Raw genomic sequence first — 22,916 nt, forward strand, 5'->3', positions numbered from 1 at the left:
GGTGGAGCTGGAGCCAAGCGCTAATAATAATATGTTGGGGTGGGAGGAGGAGGGGAAACGATAAATAACAACAGGGCTCTCTTCTCCAAGGAGCCCAGGTGCAGTTGAATGGGTTTGGGCCAGATCCTTTCCCGGTGCAAGTCAGCAGAGCCCCGCTGGTGGGTACGGGAGTTACGGCGAGGATCTGGCCCAATACATGCAGGAATCTTTTACTCGGTGATGAAATGTAGCTACTTCTGGGACAGAGCCCAGCAGCTTTTCCGTGCCAGAAAATACTACAGGGGAAGTGAAAAATCACTTCATGCATTGAAAGTGCAGAGATGAACTTAGTGAGGCAGAATATAAATTACCCAGAGTTAGGTAGCTTGTGCCTTGTGGTTTGATTTACACCATTCCTCTTGCAAAAGTATCACGAGATTTTTAACAACTGTAAAGATCCTGGCCCATTTCCTTSCAGACCGTGCAGAAAGGCTTCCCAGAAAGGGACAACATCCAYGCATGGAAAGATCAGGCAGGCTTCTAAACAGACCCACGGATCACGATCTGATCCTCTTGCCTGGAAGATGGCTGCTGCCTGGAGCAGAATACTGAATTACTGAATGTGTATGAGCTGAGTCTGGAGCAGAGCAGCTCCTCTTGGCTCTGTTAGACTCCCCAGAGTGTTCCTGGGTGCCAGGGAGGTCTTCTTCATGCTCCCAGTGCAGACTGTACCCTGCCACATCCCATTGACCTGGTGCAACCTGAGCTTAGTCGCACAGGGCTGCAGCCTGTCATTGGTGTAGGCAGGGAAAAAGCTATCAGTACAGAGGCCTGGGAAAGAATATTGGGTGTATCTACTGGGTTCATCTATCAAGAGAGAGAGAAAAACATGGGCAGAACTGGACAGACGAATCTGATGGCATTCACCAGGGTTTGGAGAGCAGACATAAGACAGCTATTGCTGATACAGYGGGCTAAGCAAAGAGGAGGCAGGACTAGTGGGAAGGAGAGAGGGAGAGGAGAAAGAAAAAAATTCAGAGGAGCAGCTGATTTAACGATAAGTGAAGACAATTGAAATATCCAAGTTTACTCCAGGGATGCTGGATCAAATCCTAAATGAAGGTGGCATAAACTGGGCATAAACATGTTGTTTTGAAAAGTAGCTAGCAGTCAGACTCAGGATTCCCTTGATACTTGGGTTGGGGTTGGGTTTAATACAATATGCCTACACCTTTGCACCCCTCCCTGCTCAGTGAGCTGTTTGCATGCAGCCTTAAGGCAGGATGGCTTGAAAGCAGTATCACAGGAGAGGAAAAAAAAAGCTTGTTTATTTTTGCTATTTGTTCTCCTGAAGTCATGTGCTCTACATCCATTTTATTGTTGCCTACAAGGCACAGCTGACAGAGCTTAGCTATGCACAATGCTATCACTGTGTCTGCTGACAGGCCTGCTCTGAGAGCAGCGCTGGGTAAGAGTGGCACCAAGGCATTCGTGGTTCTGGTGACGGTGCATCCCTATATGTTGACACAGAGGGACCCAAAGCTTRGACTTTCATACTTGTGATTCTCCCCTCCCAGTTCAGAGAAACAACTATTTGCGCTGCGGATGAATTACYGCTTCCCCACAAATGAGAACAATAAGTTGGAGCAGCAGCAGCTGATCAGAACAAACCATCTAACCCAGCTTTGAACAGTGGCCTTCAAAGTGAATAGCCTTTGCCAGATGCGTACCATTGGTGTGCACTGCTTATACTGAGGTAGAAACTCAGACACCATGAGCACCAGCACAGCTCCGGACATATCTAGTGGTTCTCCTGATAGAAAGTGAGTTCTTTCACGTGATACTTATAGGAGATAGAGCCTGGAGGCTTACGACAAGTCTTATTATAGTTTGGGCTTTTAGATTGGTGTATATTATAGCCAAAATGGGTCATARAGAGCGTACATGTGAAGAGCCTAGAACCACTAGCTGTAAATCATCACAGCCTGTTGAAGACAGGGAGTTAACTGGCTTCATGGTGAGTGAGGATCTCTTTCTTAGGGTTTGATTTAGAGTGTGATTTAGAATCTGGCCTGCACTCTGGATTCTGCTGCGTCTGTTATGATTTTGGACGCAATTTTGGCCAGAGGTCCTGAGTCGGCACAACTCATCTCATTTAGCTATCTCTTTACCCTGCTGGAGCTGTCTGTGTATGAGATTGTCAGAGACATTGCAAACATTGGGGACCTTTGTGATAATTCATCCTTGCAATCGTGGATGCTACCTTGCTATACTGGCTGAAAGATGAGGAGCATGAGTTTTAAGCCATTGACTTGTGCAGGCAGTACATTCTAGGTGTGATTGCCAGGACCAGAAGAATAAATAAAGGAAGTTTGTTTAGCAGTTCAGAGCTATAGTCAGGAAGGTACAAGGAAACTGAAAATAACTAAGAAAGGATGGAAGGAATTGAACTAAACTGTGATGTGAAGGAGGATGCTGACATTTCAAGACAGGTAGGAGAAATGGGAAAAGAAGGTGTGAACTCTAGCTGGACTTCTGGCATCAGTGGAATTAACAACAGAGAGGCAAACTACGAGTACCGGAGCAGCCCGGCTGCTTTTGGCGTATGACTGYTCTTCAGGCAGGTACGGATGGTGAGCGGGTAAGTGAAGCCCTTGGACCTATGCTGGGGTATATATGTGGCTATGGGTCCCTCCTGGCTCAGATCACCTCCTTGCTTACAATATAAGGATGCTAGAGTTATTCCAGACGTTCCTGGTTTAGCTCTGTGCTGGGAGAGATTTGCAGACTAAATCAAGGGTGTGATTTGAGGGAGCAAGGAGAGTTTAGGCGATATAAGGTGAGGCTGAAGAATGCTTGAGAAATACTGAGGAAATCTAAGGAGATAAGTAACAAAGATAGCATAATGTTTGTGCTAAAACTGAGAAGGGAGATAAAATAGCAGCAATGAGGACACATATAAAATAGCCTTAAGACCAGCAGCTATCGCTAGAATTGCTTATGTCATGTCGTCCAAATTCTGAGTTGCTTCTGCAAAGCAACTCTGGGCTTCACTGTTTTATGCATGAGAGTGCTGATAATGTGTTTTTCTGTCATTCTCATTCTCCCAAAAGAGAACTGGAAAATATTAGAAAATGAGAGGAGTTGTATGCATATTGTAGGCCAACTAATAGTTAAGTCTAACCAGCATCTTTCACTAAAAGGAAAAACCCACAATATTTATAAGGTGCTGGCTTAAAGGGACTTAAGAGCTGTAATTTGAGTTCTTGTAAGTATTTTGGTAAAATCTTTTTTGTGCATTTGGAGATGCACATATATCGATCATCTTACACAGCTACTTCTCGAGAGAGAAGAGTTAATGGCGGAGAAAGCCAGTGATTGGGAGTAGATCAGTGTTGCTCAAAGTATTTGCTAGTGAAATGGAGGAAGGAGTAATACATGATGGTGACGGAGCTGGCCCTTGTTAAGACTGGGAACAACTGAAAAATGGTCTAATCAAAACAGTAGGAACAAGAACAGGCAGTTGAAATTGGAGGAATATTCTGCTCTGCAGGGTGGGAAAAACTATGCAGAACCTGCCAAGAACAAAACAAGCATCCCAGTCCAATGGAAGTCCCTTGAATCAAGACACTGAGACAGGGTGAGGGGATAAGTGTTACATACCTCATCAGTGGATGAAGTAAAAGGTCCATTTAGCACTGACTCCATGTCCCACCATGGTCAGTAATGGACACTTAAGGAACTAGAAAGGCATGTATGAGTAATATCACTCCTGGGATAATCTTGCAGCTGGTTAGGGACATCTAAAGTCAGTAGTTGTCTCAGGACCGTCATATGCAGTGTCAGTGGGAGCCCTAGATTTGTGAGTGTGACTAATTCCTTCTTGAATCCTTTTATGCTTTTGGTTTTCACAATATCCTGTAGTAATGAAATTAGTTATGGGCTGTGTGCAGAACTATTTTGGGTTCTTTTTTTCAGATTGCTACCACCTGATTTCCTCGAGTCCCTCCAGATTTTATAGGACAAGAAAGAGTGAATAATCGTTCCTTGTGCTCCATGTCTGCTCTATTTGTGACTGGGCAGACATCAAATTATATGCCTTGTCTCCACAGCATGCAGGTCCCACTTTTACAGAGTACTTAATCTAAATATTGCTCAAGGAATATCAAGTATAAGTTTGTTTTTAAACATATGCTCAGGTGTTGCTGACACAGTGAAATAATTTTCAGGACTGCAAAGGGCCTGATCCTGAAGTCTGAGTCATGTAGACAGACCCCTAAGCACTGTCCCATGGACATAATGATACCTATTTCCAGGATCAAAGCCGAAGCAATTTCAAATCCATATACATGCTGAGTGCAGAGTGAATCATGTTTATGATCTGCTGGAGTTCAGTTTCTTTGTTCCAAAATGCTGGTCAGGAAGGTGGAAGAAATATTGCCCACGATATTGTAAAGACTAACATATCATCAGAGGGAGAATCAATGGAGATTGATAGCAAATTAGATGGATATTAGATACATTAAAAGGAATGATAGAAAATAGAAGAGAGATTATAATTGCAGTATATTAATATATTTTAAACTGCTTTACAAATATTAAYAAATTAAATAAGGAAAGACTGGAAAGAATGGTTTATTTAATCTGGGAAAGTTAGGAGTAAGAGGGACATTTGGGTTCCAATTTGAAAGTATATGAAGGTTAGAATGAAAAGTGATCAGAAACATTTTAACACTTTGATGATACAAGAACAAGAGGACACATTAAAATTAAAGCGCACAACTTTTAAAACAAATTAAAAGGAAACAGTCCTTTTTTCAGCATAGAGCGAAGCTAAACAATTCCCTGCTGCTGGATGTCATTGAGATGAAAGTCTGGATGGATTTGAACTGTAAAGGGCTACATAACTTTGTAGCAATTAATAGCATTTGCAGCTATGCAATCTAGGACAGTGGTAGTCAGAGCTCACGCTTCAAAGCAAAAGTTGACCATCTTCTGGGGTCAGGAAGGACATTATCTCTCTGCATAAAAAGAACATAATATGATTGGCCAAGAAATATGACTGTATATGGTTGATCCTGCAATAAGCAAAGTCAGCAAGAGATTAGCAAATTGCTTCTGAGGGTGCTGGATTAAGGTATTATAAAAAGGTTTTCATCAATGCCAGGCAGAATATCAATCCAACAATCTGTTCTTACATGTCAACTCCCACAAAAGTAATTTCACTGATTTCAAGAGATACTGAAGCAGGACATAAAATGGGCAGTTTGCAAGCAGCTGCAATGACCGTGAGCTGCACATTTCGGTTTCCTTTGTCACCACTTTCATCTGCAGAGTGATGCAGAGCTCAGATGAGACTGGAGCCTCACGGTGCTAGGTGCTGTACAAAGGCATGCTCTACTCCCTGCCCTGCCGGGCCTGTGGTCTAGACAGATGAGGAGATGAGAAAGGCAGTGCCATCCCTTCTGCTCCACACAAAGGGAAGTGCAGCAGAAGGCTAGGGGATCAATTTAAATCCTATTAGAGTCAGTGGAAGCATTTCAGTTGGCATGAATAGGAGCTTGGGCTTGGCCTTGACAGATTTTGCAAGTGGTCAGTGGGAAGGTAACATTTTTAGAAYGCAAGGCCTTAAGTATCACAGTGGGACATGCTGGACATTTGAAAATCAGCCTCCAAGGTATTTATAAAATGTTACCTTAAAGAATTTGCCCAAGGTTACACAGAAAGTCTATGACAAAAAAGAAATGACTTAGTACATCCTGAGATTTAATCAAATTATTTTGGCTGGAGTGACAGAGTGGAGAGAGGAGATCAGTTAAGGAACTCATTAGCATCTTATTGCATCTCCCTCCATCTCAGAGCTGGCTCTGCATTTTCTCTCCACTGCCACAGCCCCATGCACTGAATGGTCCTGAGATATCGCTCCTTAGGTGAAGGACCATGTTGTCTGTCTTGTGCCCAGCACAATCTTGCATCCTGCTGAGGATGCCTCACATCGCCTGTGTCGTGTTGGTGGGAGAAAGAAGGATCCTACCTTTCTCCAAGCTTTTCCTCTCACATCAGCCTTTTTTTCCCCCACAATTGCCCAAGATATGTTTGGGCAAAGGAATATAGAGGCTGTCGTGTTGATCTGCCTTGCCTCTGGTAACAAATAGATACACTCAGAGATGTTTGGCTTTGACAGGTGAAACTTTTGGAAGGCCGCATGTCCAATGACCGTATACACCACCATGCACATGAAAGAGACCACCCTTCTGTAGTCAGCTGAGACAAGTAACAAAACTGAGTTTCCTTCAGCCGGGGTGGGGAGGGTTGAAAAGCTGCTGGCTATGAAGAAAGCATGTGCTCTAGATAGAATAAATGTCTAGGAGAGATGTGTGACTGGGGTCTTGGAGGGAGGAAAGAACTGGCAGGTAGGAACATGAAGTTCAGTGGCAATGCAAGTGTGAATGCTGAGACAAGTTGTCACATCAGAACAAATGATTCCTTTGCTTTCTGGATAGCAAACGAGAGAGAGATTTGATGAGCAGATGCAGATTTCTTGATGAGGTATTGTGTAGGTGTGATGGCTGCCGTGCTTATAGGCTTGGCTGGAAAGGGGAAGGGTGGACAAGGGAGCTTTTGTCCTGCAAGAGGCATGAGAAAGATGCTTGCAAAAAAGTAGCTATTCAGTAGGATTGGAGTTTACCTGTACTATTGGAAGACTGATTTCTGATGAAGGGAGCAGAGAAAGGAGGGGAATAAAAATTTATAGACAGCAAGAATGGAGATCAGAGCTTTAAAATGGCAGTTGAGAGTTAGTATTCTTGAAGGATTGGTTCAAATGTGACTGCAGATACCACGACCAGCATCTGATTTCCAACTATCTGCATTAAAAAAAGAGGGGGGGGGAAGAGAGAGAGAGGGAGGAAGAATGAGAGGAACCAGTAGACTGGCCTCAGTGAAGTTCTACAGGATTTACCCCAGGGAATCACAACTGTCCCTGCATTTCAAGTACTTGGAAGACTTAAAACACTGACAAGACTGCAAGATGAGAGGAGGGTCAAAATGCAGAATGGCTGGCAGGAATAATCAGATTGTAGACTGGGCTGGGTAATTCAGGGATCTGTAATAAAACTGCATGGTGATGGATAGTGAATAAAAGACTATAGGTATATTATGGTTTRCGGAGCACAGGACAGGTCTCTAAGGAAACTGCGATAATAAGAGGAAGGTTGCAGAAGACCAGGAGCAGCGGCTGTTTTGGAATGCAACAGCACTTTATGAATAAAGCAGCACCGCAGCAAGATAGTCCCATCTCGACTCTGTCACCAACATGTTATATGTAACCTTGGGCAGGTCACTCAGGCTGATATCTTTCAAAGAGCTTTCTAAATGTATGCATTTCCATGCATAGCAGCCAAATTTCTCACAGTCAAAGCTGTGSTTCTGAGCCATGCAGCTCACACAGTGGATGCAAACCACCCAGGGAACTTGGCTCCAAGTTTAGTATGAAGGAAAAATGGATTTTTTGAAAAATTCATCAACCAGCAAAGAAGTGTACAAGCATGCATGTGCACACACACACACACATACACACCTATGAACATTAACGAAGTGCTTTATGAAGCCTGAGTGCTGTTTAAGTGCAGCATGTTAGTCTTGTCACCAAGTTCAAAAATGGCAGTAAATAGTAATWAATAATAAAGCTGCTTACATTAAAAAGAAGAGCAAAATAGGCTAAGTCCTTCCATGCTTTCTCTTGCAGTTCTTCTCATTACTTTGTTTAAGTTTGAAAGATAGTCATTATGTTTTTCCATAGTATTTTKTTTTCTCACTGTTATTCCATCAGGAACATGGGGGACTGCCACATTAGGAAGGACACAGGTCTAGATTTATATCTCTCCCACAATGGCTTGTGTCAGGGTAACGCACAGAAACATTTTCTCCTCTGTTAATGCAATAAGCCCAGAAAGAAGGGAGGGAGCTCTTCCATAGAGCCCAAGACCAGTGAAAAGCAGTCCCCAAGCCCAAATACCAAATACCAAGGTCCTTCTTTTGATGCTGGGGACATAACCCTACCTGAMGTCAGAAAATGGAGGTGAATGGATGGGCCAGAGACAAATACACCCTATGCACCCTGTTGTGCTTGCCTGGAGATCCTGAAAAGAAGCAGAGAAATACTCTGGATTTTATTTTTGTATGTTATTTTAAAATTCTTGAAGTGATGCAAGGCTGATTTCCTGCTCAATAGTGCAGTTTTTTTGTAGTATGGTATTGAGGATGCATACTACATGCCCCCCGTATGCACACATGGTGTGTTTGGGAGTAGAGTGTCTGCTGGAACAGCACTGGAAGACTCTGGAAGGTTGGCTCGTATTGCTCACAATTGCTGTTATTGGAGCAAATTTTACCCAGAACTGGGTTTCATTTTAGTGGATGCTTGTTTGCTCCTGAAAAGATCCCCAAAGCAATCTAATACAAATGTAGCATGCAAACTTAGGAAATACAGGAACAAACTTAGGAACCAAGTTCTGGAAACACCCCAAAATATTGAGATGCCTAGCTCCTGTTTAAGTGCCTAATTTTCTACAAATCCAGGAGATGTAGGAAGATAAGTGGGTGATATTTCTCTAGATACCTCTGGGACTGAGATTTCCAGCAGAGGCTGTGAGCAAGGTCCCATGCTTGATAGATCATAGAAAAGGATGCCAGATTATGCCAGAAAAGCAGGATCCCTGGTACATGCTGTTCCCGTCCCTGCGTGTCTGTGTCTCGTTCAGAACGCTCTTTGGTGGTTTGAATAAGCCAGGGCTGATTGCAGGCAGCTATGCTTTTTTGCTTAATGTCAGACGCACTTGGACATCACACATTCCAATTTTATATACGAACTTCATGCCTATTGGTTATGTGTTAGAGGGAGCCGTGGTTAAAAAAAAAGAGGAGAGCGAAGAGAAGAGAAAAGAAAAAAATCAGAGAAAATAGAGGGTAAAAGGAGATGCTGTGACTGTCTTAAAATAAAACAGTAGTAGATGGAAATTTCTAATAGAAAAAGTAAATTCAGCCTCTCTGAGATTATTTCTCAGGAACTTTTCTCTCATTTTTGATACAAGGATTAGCCCACATAATTTTCTGTAAGTCTAATTATTTTACCTTAAGTTTGCCTTTGAGTACGGGTTTAGACTGGAAGAGGGCAAAGGCTATGAAAGTCAATAGCRCAAGAAACTCACAGAAACTCAGCCTTACTGAGATTCCTCATGCTGTTATGAAGACCTGAAAGACAGCTATTTTAATTCCTAGTAGAAATGGATGAATAATGAATTTTCTTCAGTTTTGTTCTGAACCAAAAAATGGAAGGAAAAATATTGATCACAGCTATGTCAACACAATGAGGGTGGGGGGAAAAACAGAAATACTTTCTTTTAAGAGGGGGGATGTGAGGAAAGGAGAATGGAATGTCACTTCAAAACTTCAATTCTGCAGAAATAAAATGCTTTGTTTCATAATTACATTATTTTGATTTTTTTAATATTTGCATTTAGATCCATTTTGTAAATATTTCAGTATAAAGCATGTGATTTAGGATAAGATGTGGTCATGTACTTTGGCTCTTTTRAATTTTTCCAATTCCATTTTTTGACATTAGCTATTTAATGGATTCAACCTGAATTAATGAACATTTTCAGTTGATCCTCAAACACTTTTTGTGTGGCTAATTTTAGAACGTGTTAAAAATAATGTCACACAACCTCAGTGCTATGATTGCAGGGTTTTTTATATTACACACAGTCAAAAACAATTCATACCCCACATAACTCACACAAAGAGGGCAGAGCAGCAGGAAATAAAAACAGAAAACAAAGAGATTTGGCTGAAGTCACAGAGTAAATCAGTAATAGAAATATCTATAGAAGCCTACACTCTTGTTTTCCATTCTCCTGCTCCTTCCYGAGACTTCGGGTGAGTTATAAATCCCTTTCTCACCCATTAGATTTTTCTCATATTTTTCCTCCTCTGCACCTTCTCATTCTCACCTTCAATTCTTTATTTCTCTTCCTTTACTTATTCTCCATTTTGCATGCTCTCCTCTTCTCTCCTCATCTGCTCTTCCTGTAGAAGATTACTAATGAAGTGACAAATGTTAATAGCRTGTCTTGGCTGTGCCTGCTGTGATGGATAAGGAAGGAGCAAGGTGGGTGAAGCAGAAGAGTAGCAAAGACGGAAAGAATGGGATGATCTGAGCTGATTTCTGACTCCAGCTGTAGGAAGGTGGAAGACCCAGCTGCATGCTTTGAAGCTCTTACTGCTATGGGAGCACAGAGCCAAACCAAATGTCTAAGGAGGGAAGTGTAAGCATGGCCTGAAATCCGGGAACTTGTATCCCTGGTTCAGTGGCCAAAAGGAGAGGAAAGACTTAAAGGACTGGGAGATGCATAGGCAGAAAGGAACCAGTAGATTTATCCTCTTTGTTGTGACAGGACCTCAAATCTAGGTATCTCATACTTGATTCATCTGGATGAGTTTGTGCATGGAGACTTCTTCCAGTGTTCGAGTAATATCAGATGCAAATAGGCATATTCAATCAGACAGGGGTTACGGGTGCTCTGCACACTGGGCACTGCGTGCTGGCAGGGATTAGACCGCCATCTGCTTGGTACAACACACATCAGAGGATTGATACCTGCATCCAAGATGCTGCTGGAACTCCTGCCGACTTACTGAAGTTCTTCAGAATAACATTTTTGTCTTTGAAGCCTCTCTTGTGTGGTTAATGGACAGATCTGGAAAGAGTGCATGGATTTAGAGAGGAGAATCATTTAAGGGCCAAATAGAAGAGACTGAAGAATCCATACTCTGGGATTCCTATATCTCCCTGGAGAAATACATATGATGGCAGAGCAAACGCATGTCAGATGGTGGGGGGAAACTGTGTTCATGCAGTGGGAACAAAGACATAACCTCACCAGGAATCCAGGCAGGAGGAGGGAGAAAAATGGGATGTAAATCAGGAGCATGCCTTCTTGAGCTACTTTGGTCCAAGAATATTATACTAAGAATAATATGAGCAAGACTAGTTGGATCTCTTTGTAAAAAATCATGTTAGACATGCTAGATAACTTCAGGCTATCTTCATCAGCATAATAGACTCTAAATATCCATCTTCCTTTAGAAAGTCCTTCCAAACACATTTGATTTCAAAGGGATAATCCAGGTAGCCATATTCCTGTTCTGCATTCAATTCCTCACTCACAGAAAATTATTTTCATTTAATTCCACGACTGCAGTTGAGGGAAGTCTGTTCATTCCTTTTCCGCAGCAATGTCTCTTTCTCCAGCAGCTCTGACTAGCTGATATATACCCTGGGGAAGGTTGAAGCAGAATTAATTAATCATGACCACTGATGGAGGTGTTTTTCAGATTTGGATTTGGTCAGTTGATTGCACAGGGACTTTCTAAGAGTCAGGCAACTGAAGAAACAATGTGATGTCTACTCTGGATTACTTTTAGACATGGTCACTTCAGGAGGATATGGAGGCATGTGGGACCTGACAAGCAGTGGGCAAAATGTAGCAGAAGGCTGCTGTGTGAATCCTAGTGGAGGAGATCACTCTCCCCCTTTGGCAGGGCACTGTACTAATGAAACTTTAGACTGAAGTTTGACATATACCCTCTCATTCCCAGCCCGTGAAAGTGTGAATATTTCTGCATCTACAATAGAGCCTTCCGGAGGGCCATCATTTTGCATGCCCCCTGCAGTGCAGGAGGAGTTGTGATGGCACCTGGCGTGTGCCATACTAGAAGTCACTCCTTCAGCATGCCCACGAGTGATGGCAGCTCTGGCCAACTGCACAGGTTTTGCTGAAGCAGTAACATTTGTGTTACAAATAGCTCCTAAGTCTTCCAGACCCTCTCCCCTCCCCTTGTAGAGCTGTGCAGAGCATGTGCTATTCTTCCTGGTCAATGATTTCCTCCTGGCAGTAGAGAAAGGTCAAGTGTCCATGCCAATTCTTTTCGATCTGTCAGCAGTCTTCAAATCCTCTGGCAATGAAAGGCCAGTGATTTGCAGTATCTGGCATGGATGGGCAATCACTCCCTGCAGGAGCATTCTTCTTTTCCAAGGAGAGTCCACAGTGTGGCTTGAGGTAAGGAAGCATTTCCCTCAAGGACTTTTGCAGGGGGTATGTCAGTGATCAGTTCTGCTGTTGCTGTCAGAGGGACACGGGCTGCAATATTATCAACATGCTGATGACGGGCAATAAGGCCAACCTTCAAGTAAATAATACCCAACTTTCAAACTTTATCATCCTTAGGCATCATTTTCTCCCTCCAACTTATTTCATTGTTGTCTAACTCAGAAATAAAAATTGAAGGACTTTGTTCCTTTCCTGCCCCAGAGATGAGGCCAAGCATACAGAAATGTTATCGAGACATTAGGATAGATTTATACAGAGGGTGGGGAGGTAGAAACATCAGCTTTAATGGAAGCCTCAGACTACAGCAGCGCTCACTATTAGCAAAAAGTTGTAATTAGTAGTGACAGACTAGCTGGAGCAACAGTAGATCAACCAGGCAGATCCGCATGCAAAGGTACACTTTGAGCAGCTGTGCAGGGGGAATATAGATTCCAGGTTGCGGTTACTGGCTGTAGAGTTGGGTCCCTTTAAGAGGATAAGCAGTGAGGAAAGTCCCTGCTCTTTTAAATACATTTCAAAACATTGGAATGTTTCCCCTTTTTCCCCACTTTGCACTAAACACTAGCTACTGTGTCCCCCCCCCTGCAAAGCCCACCTGGTCAGGGAGGGAGTAACCCCTTTTGCCAAGGGATGCTGGCAGCCCTGTGATGGGAGGAAGCAGACCTCACTACCTCTTTAAACTTTCTCCTATTTGGGGGAAAAGGAAGAGAATAGAGATGAGGGTGGCCATAGCAACCACCTCTGCTCTGCACAGCTGTGGCCCTCCATCCTTCGCCTTTTCCACCCCAGAGGTTTCCAAGCCTGAGCTGGCCCAGCTTTGGCTGGCCCTGGCAGGGAGGATGCATCTTTGCCTCCTACTCCATCCTCACCGCCAGGCACAACCCAGCCCTCGCCTCATATTACCGCTCTGCCTTTGTATATATTGTGCTCCGTGCCTACGTTTCAAATGGACTCCCTGTCCTCTCGCCATTCAGTACTGCAAGCGGGTGCTGGCAGCAGTACAGAGCGCAGATCTCGGTACCGAGACCCGGTGCCCTCAATCTCTGATCGAACTGCAGTGACTGCGCAGGAGCCATTGGGGACATTTTCATCCATGAAATGAAGAATCAATAGAGTTGCCTCATTACAGGCTCTGCTCTGAGCTGCAGTTCTCTCCTTCCCCTTTGCTGCTCAGCTTGCCCTTTTTTTCAACCCACTTTCACCACCACCTACGCAAACTTGATGGTGCAAATTCACTGGTAGCAATTCTGCTTGGCTACGCACAGAGAAACAAAAATGTGTGTTAAAAAAAAAAAAAAAAAGAAGAAGAAGAAGAAGAAGAAAGAGACCAGGTAGATTTCCAAGGAAGAAGTTGAATGTGTTTTTCAAAAGTGCATTAAGTGGCTTAGAAAGCAAAGGCCCCATGAGGTCAATGGTGTTCAGAATTTAAAATCTCTGATGCTCATGAAAATGTTACACATAAATTCCACCCTGCAAAAATCTGCATTTTTTCCTCTTTTTATTTTATTTTATTTTTTTTAAAGAAGCATAGAACTTGCTTTTCTGATGTGCAGAGGGGACTGAAGCTGTACCATGCAGTCATCAAGCTGACAGTCAGAACTGCTTGGAAAATGGACTTGCTATTTCCTCAGGAAATTCTCACTGTTTGATTTGCTCTATTTGTGTGATCTTTTTAGCTCTATTCTGAATCYGAATCCTGCTTCTACAAAGCTCTTACAGCCTAAAAATTCAAAATTAGTAATAATCTGGGACCAGCAATGTCTTCTGTTTCTGTGGTGCTAAAGCACAAAAATGCTATTGAAAATATTTAACATAATACACAACAAATAAAACACTGTGAAATATTATATGCAAAATGTACTTTAAAAATATTAAACATATATCAGTACAATACAGAATATGTAAAAATGTCAAAACAAATTAATTGAAACAATATAAAAATAATGTGTTTATCTCCTTAAAATGAAACATTTCAGTATAACTGAAACGAAGAAAGAATATCAAAATGATTTGTTTTGACACTTTAAACATAAAAAAGTTTGTCAAAATTGACATGTTCCCATGCAACATTTCGATTCAAGAGAACTGYGTTTTCCTGTGAAAAACTGTTCTGTCAAGATTTTTGACCAGCTCTGCTTACAGTCTATCTAAACWGACAAGTATCACAGCCAAGACTCTCAAACACTCCAGGTGGTCAGAAGATGGATTTAGTGCAGAGCAGAACAGTCTCAAAAAAGGAAATAAATAAAACTCACAGCTAGAGGTGGCCTTAAGCTTGGGTACCAAACTGCCTTAATGTCTGAGATGTTCAGAGCTGGGTGGGTTTGGCCTCTAATGCTGGTGAGGACTGAGTTCCTTCCATTTCTAYTGAGTCTGTATTGTGAGATCGTTCACTGATGAAAGAGAGACTATTTGTGATGGTCAGATGCCAGTGCAGCTTCTCAATATCCTCTAGGATTTTTCAGTTCTTGGCATTTGTTGGGGCCTAGCTAGTAACAGCCCTTCTGTGTTTGACAGATTAATGCTGGTAAGTATAAGATGGCTTTATTCACCACACATCCTTCCTTCTCAGTGGAAATCCCAGAGTTAGGGCTTAGCGCATAGGCTGAAATGCGGCACTGCAGATGGATTGGCTCTAGGATTCAAAGTTGATGAAAACAGAAATTCTCCTACCTTCATGATACACAGATTTTAAATCTACTCATTATATAAATGCAGTTTCAGGTTAATTTGAGCTTCTAATTTAATATACTGTTCTGAATTAAGAGTTAATATGATATTTCATTATCCTTTTGCAATAAGATCCAATCCAAGCCTCATTGCCTTCAATAGACCTTCCAGCAGAACCTGTGGCTGCTGAGAGATGTGCAGCCAGAGCAGGAGACCTACAATCAAGAGGTCTGGCTTCTATTCCAGAAGCTGCCACTAAAGTGGTGTTATCTGGGGCTATTACACATTTTTAGCTCGCCTTTCTAACCTGAATTTAAGTTCCTATGCATGAAGGTGCATATAAATTACAGGGAGGCAGGGCAGTACATGGAGTCTTTTCAGSCTCAGATCAGTGACCTATGTACTACGGAGTCCTTCCTGAATACTTAAATCAGTGTCTCTGTCTCTGCAGGTGACTCATATAACATCTCTAAGCCGCCAGGCAGTATCCCTCCATCAGGACCAGGCATTCCAAGCCCACATCAGCAGCGTGTTTACCCAGCCCCAGTTCCAGTTACAGCTCTGCTCCTCTGTGAAAGGCTGAGCCACGCAGTCCTTACCGAGTCTGAGCTTGCCCACGGCACAGTCTGGCAGGACTTTCACCCAGGCAGTCTAAGATAGCGGCTGCAGGAGCCTGTGAGTCTAGATTCATGAGATTTTTATGGTCGCAGCAGTTCTTCAGTTGCTTGGTGTGACAGGAGAGGTGGATCTGCCTTGGGTGAGAATTTGCAGCCATCAGCAACCTTGAGTCTCTTTTCCTTCACCTCTTCAGCTGCCTCTGGTTGCTTTGGCTTCATCCAGTGTGAATGGTGGCAGAATCTGGATAGGAAGTGCTGAGTTAAATGGTGCTTTGCATCCCAGCAGGCAGGGCTGTCATTACCCGAACAGCAGGAGYTGTACCAGGAGAAGCAATGGCCTGTGGATTTTAATCCCTCGTGCACTTTCAGCCAGAGATGCAAAACAGAAAAGACCCAGGTCACAAACTAAGTTCCTTTCTGAGGGGCAAGAAAAAGAGGAAGATACATAATTTGCAAGGACCATTAGGTCAGTGTAGCTTCTTAGCATACCRAAGGAAGCACTGTTAGCTTGCCTTGCCTACATCCCATCAGGCAGGGCCCACTCCATGTGTTCATGGTGTAGAGTGCCCTGCCCAGGAATGGACTTCAGAACAAAAATAACACTGCACAGAATGTCTGGTTTGGGATAGCAGTTGACTTTTTGGATTGAACACCACATTATTGCTCTTCAGGGCAGTTTTGGCATTGATTTTTTCCTTCTAGCCCTCTGCTTACAGGTCCAAAAATTGTTGCAATGGAATATGTTAGAAAGGCAAGACTGGTACAAAAAATGGAGTAGGCATGAAAACAAGAACCATGGCTTCTAGGTTCTGACCCAGACCTGCTCTTTAAACTCAGATATCAGATTACTTTCTTTTGGAATTTCCCCATAACAATGCTAGAGAATAGTTAAGTTTTTTTATTCAGATGTATTGTGTAGAGCAGGTGTTTCTGTAAATTCTTATTCCAAAATGCAACAAAAGCATTAAATTAATTTGGACATTTCCTTTTATGCATAAATTACAACATGTATTTTGGTTTAATCGAAACACACTGTTTAAGAAAACACTTCATTTGGGATTTTAATATATATTACTCAACAAGCAATGAAAAATAAAACAAAATCCTGAACCAATTCTTTCCAAACAGAAAACTCAATACATCCTGTTCCAAAGAAAAGCTGACTTTATCAAAATGTTCATTTTTTTCACAAAAAATCACAAATTTCTCCAAAGTGTTTTGCCTGATGAATTGGCATTTTTCTGACATAAAAATGAGCAATCCAAAAAAATTCTAAGCAGTTCTGTGGCAAGTCTTAGCTAATTCTGGAATGGTAGCGTGAAGGTGCGTAGGAAGGATATTGCAAGATGTAGCACTATACTGCGCCTTAAGAGATTTGAGTTGAATTCCTGGAGCAGTTATAAAATGATCTGGGACAAGCAATTAATATACCCTGACTCTCAATTTCCATTCTGCAAAAAGGGAAARATAGCATTTCCCATTCTCCTAGAGCTACTGCAAGGATAAAAACCTATTAGCACTTAWGAGATTACTGGACTTTGATATGAGATGTATGAATACAGATATATCTCAGTATCAGTGTCTTCAGCTGCATATTGGTGTAACTTAGAATGAAATTATGGGCAAGTGGTCTAGTTTGGAAAATAATTTAATAAGAGTAGGAATAATTTCAAGTTCAGKGCAGTGTTTAATAGAAATCAGTGCTCACCACCCACCATATTTTTTTTCACAAGCAGCTCAGAAAAGTGCAATTTATCATTATTATTATCATCTATATTCATTCTATCTCTGCCACTTCACAAATGAGAGGAGTTCCTCACAAACATCTACAAAGCTAGCTCATTATCCAGCCTCCCTATTTATAACTCTCATTTATGACAATAGCTATGAAAATCTTGCCAAAGTAGGGCTGCTGGTGTGCTGACACCACTGCTCAGCCTGCTGAGCGGTATTATCTCACTGTTCCTTTGCATTCCCCCATCTGTCCCTGRCCATCTGGTGTCCTTGGTCTTCTAATTAGATTGTAAGCTTTTAGGGGCATGGACTGCCTTTTTGGTTTCTTTTTGTACAGCACCTAGCACAATACTGTTCAGTCCTAGATTTAGCAGGACTGTACTCAGAATGTGGTTCTTCATCACACATCTGGATGTACATAGAGTAGATCCTATTTGTTTGGTTTCAAATCTACTGATCATTGACAGATGGATCTCCTTTCTAAGCAGAGACCTGAACCTGGATTTCTGACCAATGGCTTTGGCACCTTGGCCAGTAAAGATCGGGACAAATTTATGACAAGGGCTAATAGTGTTCATTTCCCTCTGCTAACACAGTCCAGCAGCACCTGGTGATGGGACTTGTTTGAAGTTGCTTGCCTGCCACAGTTCTTTGRTTTTGAGCTACCTCTGCCTCTCATCCTCACTGTAATAACTCTGGTGATTGATAATTCACTGGAGTGCAGGGACAAATGATCTGAAATCAGGTACCTAGTTGTTACCAATGTGATTTTTGCCTTGCTATACACAGAGAGTAATTAGAATTCTTGCACAAAACCTGCTCCCTTTAGGCTGCCAGTTGAACTGCATTAATAACGAAGGATTCATAGGGCGTTTTTGGTTCGCTGAATATTCTGACAAGTTGTAAGCAAAGTGTTGACTAGCTGAAAAGAAAAATCTTTTTTTCCTCAAAGTCATTTGGGGTCAAAAGAAATATTTTTATCACTGTTCTCTTTTAAGAGACTGGAAGGGCCATTCAAAAAATTAATTAGTAATTTCAAATGGAAATTTGGACATCTTTCCCCTTAGAGCTCTTAAAACAAAAAACATTGACTTCTTCYAATTATTACTTCTCTCAGCATGAACAGTTTGGCAAAATTGATGTGAATGCATGGACTGTGTTGATATATATGGAGAGGCATTTCTCATCTCCMCTCTTCACCTTTCCTCCCCCAAAATGTTTCAGCTGATGAATGTCCCTCAGGTTTAACTCACGCATATTTCAAATTAAAATAGATAAGAAAAAGCAGAAATTTAGACATTGGTCAGAGTAGAACTGTTGTGGTTTGGAGAGGGATTCACCCACTGCTGCCTGAAATGAAGTCTCACTTCCATAGAGAAATAGGCCTGCAATCATTTGGGATTTTATTATGTTGCATRCCAAAGTCATCCAGAAAGTCAGGGCAACTGGTGGATTGTTGTTCCATCTCTCACTCCAATCAGACATGAGCCTCTGTAGTTTGATCTAAGGCAGAAATGGCCAAATTCTGCATTTCTAGGGGCCAAGTTAACCCCCAGAACTTCACATGACTCAGTGAATCCTGACAGACTCTGCTGGGCTTATCTTCTCCATCCCTTTCCATCCCTTTCCATCCATTCTCCTTGTTCTCCCCTGGCTCCAGTATGCATACATAGATGTCTCCAGTTTGGCGGGCTCACTGGCTAGCATTTCCAAAGGACATCCAAAACTGCTTCACAGGCAGTATCTGTCTCCCAGCACTTTCATGAGCCATCCCTGAATTAAATGCAGAGCATAAATGATGCTGCTCCTGTTGCACACAGCAACTTACACAGAGTTAAATCCTAAAAGTGTAGGACAGTAATTATCTGTCTGGTGGGAATGTAAGTGTACAGTTAGCTTAAAGTAGAAGTAGTTGAACAAAATCTGAGAGAATATCTCMCATTCTTAAAATTAAGCATACGCTTAAGCTGTTTCCTGAAATGAGGTCAGACGTTTGTCACTTTGYAGGGTCGAGCTCTAAACTAACATAAGCTGTTTCATCTCTCCCTTGACACTTCAGGCTTTTACTAATTTATCAGCATCCTAAAGCAGTGTGTGAAGTTGCTGCAGAACAGAAGTGTTTCAGATACAAATAGCAATTGTTAGCCTCTTCCCTCTGGTAAATGGCAGCAGGCAGAAACCTTTCTCAACCTGCCAAGAACCAAATGTGGGACACAAGAAAGAATTATTGGTGCATGAAGCTTAAAGAGATAGGGGACTTATTTCTTTACTGCAAATAATGTGTTCAATAATTTCTTTTTCCTGAGTCTGCATTTCTGATGGAAATAGTTTACAACAGCGAGCATGAGAAAACAGAAGGGATGTGTGCAAGATCAATCTGAATCTAACAGAAGGGATAAATGAAAGGTACAGAGGTTAGAAGAAAGGTTTAAAATCCCTGGAGGCAGAGGAAAAGTATAGTGTTTAGAGCAAGCAATGGAGAGTTGGTGCTCTTGTGTCCTGTCTTCCCATTTACAGCAGGGAGGGAGAACTATATAGCTTCCCCAATATGAAACAGACCTGGCAGCATCATTTTGTGCAAAATCTATCATTCTTAGCTATCCCACTGTATAAAAATTATCATTTAAGTGGCTAAGTAGAGACCCAATTTTATTCCATTCTTCTTATTTCAAGAAACAACAGGAATAACAGCACTTGCCTGCCTTACTAGAATGCTGAGAGCTTTAATTAATGTCTCTAATTCAATTTGAACTCCTTGGATAAAAGGTGCTGCCTTGTGACAGCAAAAGTATTGCCTAAAATAGAATATAATTAACACACAGATATCAATCACAATGAAATTAAGTGTACATTCAAATACAACTTGCACTTTACAGAAAGTACCTGCCTATTTTTCCTCCAAGAATCCTGAAGAAAGACTCATAAGACAAAGAACATTAAATGCTCCAGGCTGAATTCAGATCAGAATAAGGCCATATTAAATCATCTAACAAACTAAGAGGGACTGTAAAAGAAATCTACATTTGCATTGATGGATGTACCTCCAAGATAGGCAATACTGGAAAGTATTATTGATTCATGAACCTAAAAATTCTGTTTATTTCTGACCCACATACCCTCTGCAATCTTGGGCTACGCCTTTACTTGTTTTTTTTTGCCTTACTTTGTAATTGTCAGCTTCTATAACCAGCACTTCTAACATTTTCTTTTTGCAGTACATATTTACCCTTAACTCTAGCCCATGTCCTGCTTCACTTACCAATCATATTTATTAACAGAGGTGACACCTGCACGATCATGTTTATTGACATGAACCAGAAGGACTCAGATCACTGCATAACTGTGTAATGTTTCTGAGTGGAAGTGGGCTATGGAGCTTGGATTCTTTCTAACTGTTGCATTACAAAGTTTACTGACTCCTTGAGAGGTTGTTGTTCATTGCTATTAGGACAGGAATGCCTAGTAAGACAAATGTGCAGCAGCACTACATTTTGCTAAGAGGTATACACAAAAAAATGTCATCTTCAACAAGTTCACAGTCCAGATTGGTCACATATAAATACTATTATATCTCCAAGCTGACAATTACAAAGTAAGGCAAAAAAAGCAAGTAAAGGCGTAGCCCAAGATCGCAGAGGGTATGTGGGTCAGAAATAAACAGAATTTTTGGATTCATGAATCAAAACCCAGTGTATGCGTCACCCTCATCTCCAATTGTCCTTTACTGTAGAGATTGCTTTTGTACTGAATGTATCTTACAGTTAAGCTATAGATCTCCTGCTGAAGGGCTGTATACATGGAGAAATCCCCTTTATGCCTCTTTTTGCTCTGTCCCCTTTGCAAAACCCTCAGGATGTGTCTTACATCAGTGGAACTCCATAATGCCAAGCAACAAATTATTTTAAGACTCAGACTTGTTAGTAGTTAGATTGAATAGACCTCACACACAAAATGATCCCATAAGCTTTACGGCTTCCATGGGACCAGCCCTGTGGTATGTATTAATATTTAATGTGAAACAACATCTCTGCAGCAGAGACTGGGGGGAAGGGAAGAAGATACTGCTAAAAAATTAAACTTGGTTGTGTGATAGTTGTCTGGACCAAGTTGTGTTCTACCATCCTCCATTGCCTCAGGCACCATTCCCTGTTCTCAGCGCTGATACTTCCAGCCAGTTTCCAGACTGGAGATGTGTCTGCTTCTCCTAGTTATCGTAAGAAATGCTCTGCCCATGTCTTAACCCCTAATTAAGAGCTATCACAACTCTAATCATCCTAACTCTAACCTTGACTTAAAAAGAAAGGGAGGAAGGGTAAAGAGGAGGGGAGGTGATATTAGTGACTATCCCCTCTCTTTTGTAAGCTGAAGTTTTCTCAATGTATGATGCTCACATGTGAGATGACAGAGCAGGGATTTCTCTGAAATCCACTTCATTTGGTTCTTCTAGTGTTTCASTTCACACTTCCACTGTACTGGCAACTGGAGATGGGCTATCAATGCAGTTTGGAATGTAAAATCTCCCTTTCTTTCTTTGCAATAGAAATTCAATAGAAAGTGAAATGTTTAAAGTAARACTGATCCAGGCTGGCTGATGAAGGAAGCAGTTATGGAAGGGTTTAATGAACAGACAACTAAGTGAGTTTGGACAACATTTACAGAACAACTGATCGTTATCAGCAGCAARTCTGCACACCGATCTGATGGCAAATGTCCTGAATCTGCAGCTGTTTACAGTGGAGGGAGCACACTGGAGACATGCTAGCAGCAGCAGGACAGAGAAGTAGCCCAAACAGAGGACCAGGAGGAATGAATTTCTGAACTGGAATCTGGAAATGCCAAGAGTGGGATGAAGCTGAGAAAATTTCTCAGGAATCACCTCAGATTCATGATTGTTATGAGTGGAAGCAGACMTGTATTGTCGCCCAGTGGGAATACACTGTATTCCCTTCACCGTGGAGCTGGAAACTCCTCAAGCTCCATTTTGGTAAGGTARAGTAGAATCATTTTTTTCTGACAGGAGAAAGACTAAAGCACAGAAAACTGTGCCATGCATGGTTGAAGTAGGAGTCAGTGGTAAGGGCTAATATTAAATACATCTCCAAAACAGTAACAACTTCCTCAGTCAAGATCGACAGGTACTATTAGGTTTAATAGCAATAATATTCTATCTGTAATTAGAAAGGAGCTTTTATGTGCCCAATAGAAACATTTATTGCTTTTCCCGTACTTAACTTTTTTTTCCATTTTTCATGTAATGCAACAGCTGACTATCATTTTTAACAAGACTTAGACAACTCCGTTTTGTCAAGTGCTGCTGAGCTCAGTGCAGCTCCACAAACACATGCTGTGCACACGTGCAGACTCCCACACACTCCGGCGCAGCCACACACACACACACACACACACTCGGCACTCATGCTCCCTGTCACACTCCCAGGTTTGATACACCCGCACAGAAGACATGCACATTCATTGTCATGGGCTGCACCTTTGCCGTGCTCCCAGAGGAACTTTCTGCAGCCAAAGAGCCGGCCGTGATGGCCACAGATGCTGATGATCTCTGGTCCATACCATACCCCTTGCACCAGCCAAGTGCTCACATTAGCAGTTAGTGCTGCAGATGTGCATGACACCTCCAGCACTCCTCTGCATGGCCTCTCCTACACTCCTAGTGAGACCCTTTTGCCCCTGGAAATTACAGACTTTCAGAATGCCTATGGTAGAGTCAGATCCATGAGCAGAA

The 22,916-nt window shown here is 42.0% G+C and overlaps 1 protein-coding gene across 1 annotated transcript in view; it reads left to right on the forward strand.

Moving 5' to 3' along the window:
- The window catches only part of BRINP1 (BMP/retinoic acid inducible neural specific 1), a 90,853-nt gene that overhangs the window by 3,513 nt on the left and 64,424 nt on the right, over positions 1–22,916 (forward strand). The gene's annotated exons all lie outside the window — the stretch shown is intronic.

This window comes from Rhea americana, unplaced genomic scaffold (assembly GCF_003343005.1).
Source record: "Rhea americana isolate MKP2758 unplaced genomic scaffold, rheAme1 scaffold_61, whole genome shotgun sequence".
In the NCBI taxonomy this organism is placed as follows: Eukaryota; Metazoa; Chordata; class Aves; order Rheiformes; family Rheidae; genus Rhea; species Rhea americana.